The 6,719-nt window shown below is 57.4% G+C and overlaps 1 long non-coding RNA gene across 1 annotated transcript; it reads left to right on the forward strand.

Annotated features, from left to right (window-relative positions):
* The first annotated feature begins 302 nt into the window (after positions 1-302).
* LOC110363904 (uncharacterized) lies at positions 303-5,740 on the forward strand. Its single transcript, XR_002422297.2, has 2 exons — positions 303-631; positions 5,357-5,740. It is a non-coding gene; the product is annotated as an uncharacterized LOC110363904 (long non-coding RNA).
* The last annotated feature ends 979 nt before the right edge of the window (positions 5,741-6,719 follow it).

The following is a 6,719-nucleotide window of genomic DNA, read 5'->3' on the forward strand; positions in this document are numbered from 1 at the left end:
AAGCTGACATCACATTGCTGTTTAACTTAATCTGAGGCCATTTTGTCTCCAAATCCTTCCTAATTCCTCACAGATATTAATTACAGCAGATTGTACCCAGGCCTGGGGAGTGGCAGCTCTTCCCATGCCGAGTGCTTGCCCTAAGATCCTCTTTGCACCCAAATAAACCCTTGGCCTGAGGCACCAACTTAAATTAGATGTGGACCCACCACCCCTTCTCCGCAACTTTCTTCTCGTTTCCCTAAACATGTATCACAAAGACAACAGGAGGGATTTGGAAGGGCAGAGCTGAGGGCCCTTCTCCGGCTCGCTTGGACCGTGGGCTTTGCCGGTCCCTCTCCCAGGACCAGCCCCTTGCCACCTGCAGAAGGTGGTTGCAGCTCAGATGTCACCGTTGTCACGCTGATGGCTCCGATGGGCTTTTTGCTCCTTGCCGCGGGGCTGGGGGTGCTGCAGCCGAAAACACAGTTCAGCTGGGACACTGCGGGGCTGTCAGGCCCTGAACAGCCTCACCTGGGGCTCCCCACGCCACTTAAGCCCCATTTAAGCCCATCTTAGTGCCATTAGCATCTTCCTCGCCTGGAGGAGGACGTGCTGATCTCTGACCTGCTCCCAGCACGGACCCCAGCAGGTAACTGGTCTCGGGGGGGCTGTGGGTGCTCGGTGATGCTTTGCGGGGGGGTGGCTGAGCCGTGAGCTCAGCTGGGGGTTTCGCGCTGACCTTTTAGCTCAATACCGCTTTAATGAAATCGCGGTTCCAAGGGGAAGGCAGGAGCGTTGGCTCAGCCTCTCTACAAACAGATCGCTCTTGGGGGGCAGGGGAGCATCTGTGCAGGCAGGAGCGCACCCCGTGCGGCAGGAGCTCTCCCTGCCCGCTGCACCCGCACCCGCGGGGCTGGGAGCGCTTCGCAGCGCTGGTGCAGCCGCCGTGCGTGGGACGGGGACCCGGGGGTGTGGGCTGAGCAGGAGCTGTTGCTGCAGAGCCACGTCCCAGAGCAAACACGGAGCCCCCAGCCCGTGCCCTTTGCCCGCAGCCTCTGACCTGCGAGCAGCGCATCGCACCAGCCTGCGCCTTTCACACCTTGGTTTTTGTCTGCAAATCCCTCCTCAGGCGCGGATTTCTGGCGGTGTCTGCCTCAGGCAGGCAGAGCCCATGTGCCTGAAAAGCCCAGCCCCACCTCAGCACCCTGCTGGGATGGGGGGCAGGATGTGGGGCATGAATCCAAGTTTCAGAAATGCCCTTAGAGACACCCACGGGGGTGGAGGGAACTCCAGTGCTGCTGGGGTGCAGGCAGGGGCTTCTGGTCCCTCTCCTGCTCCGGGATGGGCAGGTTTTGGGGTGCCCTCAATGCGGGGGGCAGCAGGGAGGTACAGCCGTGCCCTGTGCTCCCTACAGCCCCCCCGCCAAGGAATTGCCGAGAGTCCAACCTCATTCACCTTTGCTCTCAGCTCCCCGCCCCCGGGAATGCTTTAGTGTCAGCAGAGGTTTAGTTATATATTTTTTAATATCTGTTAATGTTTATGCCACTCTGTGCCAGAACGGGGAAGCACATGTCAGGCAATTCCTGGCAGGCGAGCCCAAAGGCTGGTGGGTGCAGGGACCCCCCTTGCCCCATCCTCCCTCCTCCAGCACCCAGGTTTGGGCTGAGACCCCCTCGGTGGGCAGAAATTGCTGAGTGGTTGGAAACAAGCAGAGCTGGTTCCCCTTCACCCAGCTTTTACCTTGATCCCGGTGGGGTTTGGCTGAGTTTGGGGGGTGGGGGTGTCCTGCCATCCTGCCCACCCCACTGCTGTGCCCATGGCCTGTCCCCAGGCTGAGGGTGGCAGCTGGGGTGGCCTTACCCCGTGGCTGCTGGGGGGACGAGCCCTTTCCCCACAAGGTGTACCCAACCTGCCCCCTCCTCTTGCCCCCGCAGCCTGCCCAGCCCCTCATTGCTCATTAACCAGCCCTTGCACCAAGAGAATAATGAGTCGTAAATCACACCAGCAATCTGCCTGGACTTTAAACACCAGCCCTCCGTGTGGGTGCCCAACGATCTGTGCTGGGAGGGGGGGGAGTCCCCAGATCATCCTGACGCAGTTTGGTTTTCCTTGGACTTTTGCATCTTGCAGGCCCTGACTTAATCTTGGAGCAAACAGTTGGGGGAGATAAGGAGGCGGTGACCTGCCGAGCCCCTCTCCCTCCAGCCCACACCTCATCTTTGTTTTCCCTGTGCCGAGCCCTGCAGGTGTTCACTCCCAGATCAACCCCATCACCCCGGGATCCCGGAGCAGCCAAAGTCTCCACCAGTTGAGCTGGACCAGCACCAGCCAGCAACACCCCCATCTCCATCCTCGTTATCCATATCATGCCCTTGATGGTGCTGGGTGTCCCTTGCCATGGACCCTTTCCATGTGTTAGCCCAGCCCAGCAGCATCCAAGCATCTGCAGCCAAACGTGGGGCAGAACATGTTCCCTTCCATTCTGGGCGATGAAATCTCTTTCATGTTCTCCTTGAGCTCATGCTTGCCGCGGGCTCTGCCGGCTCCCGGCCCCGCCGACATGGGGTGACTTGTTAAGCGATGATAAGGCTGCTGCAGCGTTTCCGCCTGGCAGAGCTGCCAGGGGCACCCGTGACTCAGGCAAATAAAAGGGGTGAGGTAAACCGGGGGGGTGGGATGGTCGTAAAACGGCCAACACCTCCCTCACATGCAAGAAAGATGGAAAACCGCGTGTTTGTTGGTCTTTCATAGATATTGAGGGAGGGAGAAAAGAAAATATTTGTTTCTCAGAGTAAAATAGGGAAAAGTAAAAACTCCTCCCAAAAACTGTTCTTTTCAGACTTTCTTCACCCAAATGCTTCCATGTCAGGACTGACAAAAAGGAGGTTTCACCATCAGCATCTGTCTGGGCTGAGGTGGGGAGGGCTGCGTGTGGCGGTCCTGGGGAGGACGGACTCATTCAACATCCAGATGCTGCAGAGTCCTTGTGTCCCCCCCAGAACCTCTGCACATGGAGCCCCCCTCCCCTTTGAACCTCATTCTGGGCCACCTGAAAGACATTACCCAGCAGCTGCTCTGTGGGACAGAATGTGGTGGGGCTGCTTCAGATGTGTTTACAAGGGTTGACCCATCTTTGATCAAGACCTTTCCCTGCTCCTCTTGGCCTCCCTGGGTCGGTGCACGAGGGCAGAATGACTGTCCTGCACCCAGAGCCTCTTACTTAAATGTGGGGACATCCCCCCTCTTCAACTAGGGGACACACCACAGGGACTTTTTCCTGCTGTCCCCTTGCACAAAGGGCTCTCACACAGCCTGTCCTGCAGTGCCTGCAGCTCCAAGCTTTTGGCTGTAGACATCAGCCCTGTGAAATGAGCTCTTTTATGAGCTCTTTTTCCAAATTATGACGGCTGAGGAAATGGCTGGGACCCCTGAGCAGGCAGGGAAAGTGGCTGGTGCCTCATGTCTGTGGCTGGAGACAGCAGGATGTGTCATCATCCCGTTTACCCAAGTCATGGGTGAGGTCTCTTGCACTCACCCCATGGCGGGTGCTGCTGGGACTTCAGTTCCCACCTTACTCATCACCAATGATATCGGGCTTGTGTGGGACAGTGTGAACCCGCAAAGCTTGTCAGCTGCCCCGGAGGGGCCCAATCCTGGCTTCACGTGTTGGGCGGTACAAGGACAGTGGCAGCATTGCTGGGATGGGGACAGCACAAGTGCCTGAGCAAGGGACAGTTTCTCAGGGCACTGGTGTCCCAGGAGCTGCAGGACAGGAGGAGCCGCATCTTCCCCAGCTCCATCCCCTCCCTTCAGGAGCGAAGTCTGGTAGTGAGAAAGCGCACACAAAAACAAACCCCGTCCTGTGGGAGCCCTGCACGGTTCTGGGGGCCAGGGCGCTTCCCCACTCACATATTCGTGCAGGGAGGTTTAATTTGCTTTGCAGCCCTATGAATCTCCTCGACGTCGGGTCTCCCCGCGGGCGGGGGCCCTGTCAGCAGTGGCAAAGGAAGGACGTTTGTGCTAAATGGTGCATCCCCACCACACATGCTGCACCGTTCATTGTCCCTTCCCTCCCCAGCCCCGCGCATCCTCCTGGACACCCCCCTCCCAGCCAGGGCTGTGCAAGTGCTTCCAGACACGGGTCAGGGAACAGGGGGCTTCCCTGCCTGCCCCCGTCGGCAGAAAGATGGGAAAACAAGACCCAGCCTGGTCCGCAGGTGCTGCCCAGCACCCACCGCTGCACCGTCAGCTTCCCCAGGGAGGCTGGGATCCAGCAGAAGGGCTGGGGGGTCGCAGCTGGAACACTGAACCCCCCACTCTGGGGATAGGGTGAAGCTGCTCCCTGTGCTCTGTACCCCCTTTCCTGGGGCTCGGGGCTGAGTTGGGGAGTGGATGCTGAAATTATATGGGTTGTTCTGCCCCGAGCCCAGCGATGGTGCTGCCGTGGGGCACGGCACAGTGCTCCCGGGTCACACTTCTGCTGGGGACCCTGCGCAGCCTGTGGTGGGAAATCAGCCTGGAAATAGGGGGCTGCAGGAGGGCCCATCTTGTTTTGAGGAGGAGGGAACCCACCACCCTCCCTTGGGGACTGCAGCTTCTCATCGGTTGCTGCCACCACAACAGAAATGTCCCTCGATGCTGTGCGAGGCTCATGCCCCTGTCCCCTGGCAGGTTCCCCACTGGCGTTTCCCTGTCGTTCTCCCCCACGCCCTGGCATCTGGGGGTGGCAGTGGGTGCTGCACCCACCCAAGGTGTGCATGGGTGACACGCTGCCACCCCAGCAAAGGCCATGTCCTCTCTTGCAGGGGACAGCAGAGACAAGGGACTTTCCTCTTGTTGCGAGGGATGTTTCACAGCCCTGCGGTCACCCCGAGTCCTGGGCGCTGCTCCCTGCCCTGAGTCCCCGGGCTGGGGACCTGCAGGGTCCCTAGGCTGTGACAGCGATGCCATGGCTGCCTGTCACTCAGACCAGCCCTGTGCAGCCACCAGCATGGTCACCCAGGAGCAATCGCTGCTCACAGCTGCTCAAATGGCTCTTTCAGCTCCCGCTTCTCCGCTAAAAATCCCTTTTCTAGAGGAGCGTTCTGAAGCACCTCAAGTCTTTGGGTCCACCTCTATGTTCGTGATGAATTTGTCCCATGATTAATCTTTCAGAGAATCCTCTGCAGATGCACTTCATGCTGGGGAGGGGACATTTCTGTGATTGCTCTGAATTTCTCTGGATTAGCAATTAAGACATCTTTTCTCACTTTCTATCCAGCAGAGAGAACTTCTGCTAGACACATTATGGTGTCGCACAGCCTCACTCTTTGCGCGGGAGATATTTCCTCTGCGCTATTTTCTCCAATCTTTCACTGACTTTTTTTTTTTTTAGGGACCACAAGCTTAATTAAAACGTTTTTCATTATAACTTTACCACCTAGAAACGCCTCGAAGATGTTGTAATCTCTCTCTGAAAAGCTGCAGAGGGGGGGAATACCAAACAGCTTCAATGTCGGTTTGAAACTGAAGATGTGCAGCTGAAATTCCCAGCTCCATCTGCCCAACGGGATGTGCCAGCATCTGTCCCCAGCGCCATCCTCACCATCCTCAGGGCCTCGGCTGCGTCCCCAGGGCCAGGGCTCCATCCAGATACCCAAATCCAGTTCAGAGCTGGGCAGAGAGAGCGTCACATCCCAGAAAACAAGGAAAATAATCGCCAAGATGAGCTCAGGACAATCAAAACATGCCCTCCCATTATTGTTATAAGCTTTTGTTTCAACCATTTATTTTTAATTATGTTTGCCTATCATTAATTTCAGGATTTTTTAGACAGAAAATAACTAAACATTCAACAATTTGGAGAGCTTTGTCTTTTTTGCAGCGAAAAAAAAAAAAAGAAAACTCTGCTGATCTGTTCATGACAAAGTTGATGAATCGGCGTTTTTAACAGAAAATTCTTTGTTCGTTGGCCGGTTCCCAGCTGGGGCTGCGCAGTCTGCCAGCCGAGCTGCCTCGTCCTGCTGGGGTCTCTGGAGCCCGGCGCGTTCTGGTGCCCTCGGCTGGGATTTTGGGAGCCCCAGCTGAACCCCGGCCCAGGAAAATCCTCTTTCTCCTCTGCCGTGTCCTTCCACCTTCGTTTTCCTTTGATCGCCTCTGGGTTTCTCGTGGATGCACCAATTCCCTCGCAGCCTTTCTGATGTGCGCGAGGACTTTGTTCCCCACCATATCCCCCCCAAGCCACATCTTACAGCCGGCCTACTGCGTTTCTGCTCCTTCCTCTTGCCTTCGGGCAAGCTGGGCTCCTGGATGCTGAGAAGAGCCTTTTTACCCCCGCAGGCTCCTGTCCTCTGCCTCGCTGTCCTCTGCGCCGCTTCATCCCTTCACCGCCGGGCTGGGGCTTCCCGTGTCCTCCTGCTGCTGCTCAAGGACTCTGCCCATCCCAGGTTGTTGTGGTTTTCGGCATCCCTGCCCGAGCGCTGCCACCGCCACCAAGACCCGCTGCTGAGATCCCACCTGCACGTTTCTATGCACCGGGATGGTGGCTGATCATCCCAGTTGGAGTGTGGGGCCATGCTGGGAGGTGCTGGGGAGTGGGAGAGGGATGCTGCTGAGGAGCAGGGATGGGGAAGGGCATCATCCTCCAGTGCTGCAGTGAAGGGTGCGGAAAACAAGGTCGGTGGTGAGCGTGTGTGGTGTGGGGACGTGGCAGGGACGTGGCTCGTTAGGAGATGCACTGGCTTAATGAGGGATGTGCC

This window comes from Columba livia, chromosome 12 (assembly GCF_036013475.1).
Source record: "Columba livia isolate bColLiv1 breed racing homer chromosome 12, bColLiv1.pat.W.v2, whole genome shotgun sequence".
In the NCBI taxonomy this organism is placed as follows: Eukaryota; Metazoa; Chordata; class Aves; order Columbiformes; family Columbidae; genus Columba; species Columba livia.